The sequence below is a fragment of the Myotis brandtii genome, unplaced genomic scaffold, assembly GCF_000412655.1.
Source record: "Myotis brandtii unplaced genomic scaffold, ASM41265v1 scaffold165, whole genome shotgun sequence".
Classification (NCBI taxonomy): domain Eukaryota; kingdom Metazoa; phylum Chordata; class Mammalia; order Chiroptera; family Vespertilionidae; genus Myotis; species Myotis brandtii.
In genome coordinates this window covers 16445767-16446878 of record NW_005356042.1, presented here as the reverse complement: position 1 = coordinate 16446878, position 1112 = coordinate 16445767, and the positions used below count along the sequence as shown (strand labels likewise).

Genomic DNA, 1112 nt, shown 5'->3' with positions numbered 1-1112 from the left:
CCTGCCATCAAGTCTCCTTCACAGCAGAACTTCTCAAAAGAGTTGTCTACACTGCCCATCTCTACCTCATTTCCCATTCACTCCCAACCCAAGAGAAAAACGTCCATTTTTAAAATACTTTATTGACTCGAGAGAAACAGATTTGTTGTCCCACTTACTCGTGCAGTCATTGGTTGCTTCTTGTATGTGCCCTGACCGGGGATCGAACCCACAACCTTGGGGTCCTGGCACGATGCTCTGAGCTCCCCGGCCAAGGCAGCTAAAAGGAGCAGTGTTTTTACAGCTGCTCTTCAGCGGAGGAAAGACGGCCCTTTCTATTCCCGGTTTAAGTGTGGTCGGTTTTGTTTTGGGTTTTTTTCATGACTAAGTGCTGAGTTTTTCCACTGGGTTTTCCTCGTCCTTTTTTTTTTTTTTTTTAATCCTCACTGAGCCTCTGCCCTGGGGAGCCCCAGCCCATGCCTGCCGTGCCTGTATTTTCCTCATTCCTTTTTGTTTTGAGTTGGGGCCTCCCACATGGACGTCTGCTCCCACATTCTACTGACACTGCTGTAGTCTCCGCGCTGCCCCTGCGCCCCCTCCACCGGCCCCAGCGGCTCAGCTGACCCTGCTTCCTCCAGGGGCTCCGCGGTGTCACCTGCTTGTCTCCTCCCTTCGCCAGCGGCTCTCCTCGCCCTCCTCTGCTGGGCCTTCCTCTTCCCAGCCGCTGGACTGGCGGCCTGAGGGCCCCAACCTTCCCTCTAGCGCCCCTCACCGCGAGGTGACCTCATTCTCTCCCACGGCTGCTGCATTTGTGGCTCCAACCCTGATGTCCCCCAAACCCCCAACTTGTAAACACAGCGGCCGCCGTGAGTGGCTGCCTCACAGGCAGCTCCGCTGAACAGGTGCCGGAGGGGACTCTGGACCCCCCGCCCCAGGCCGGCCCTGCTCAGAAAACCGACACCACCAGCCAGCTGCTCACGCCAGACCCCGTCTCTTTCCCTTGCCCACACACCCAGGCCGTCAGCTGCAGGCCCATCACTCATTCTCAAAATGGGCCGGGTGCGGGGAGGTCAGAGCTGTGGGGTGCGCTCTGGTGCTGCGTCCGCTGCGGGAGCTCTCGGCTGTGGTCCCGG

At 58.3% G+C, this 1112-nt stretch overlaps 1 protein-coding gene across 1 annotated transcript in view; it reads left to right on the top strand.

Moving 5' to 3' along the window:
- MTSS1L (metastasis suppressor 1-like) overlaps positions 1-1112 on the top strand; it is a 13911-nt gene that overhangs the window by 10677 nt on the left and 2122 nt on the right. The window lies entirely within an intron of this gene.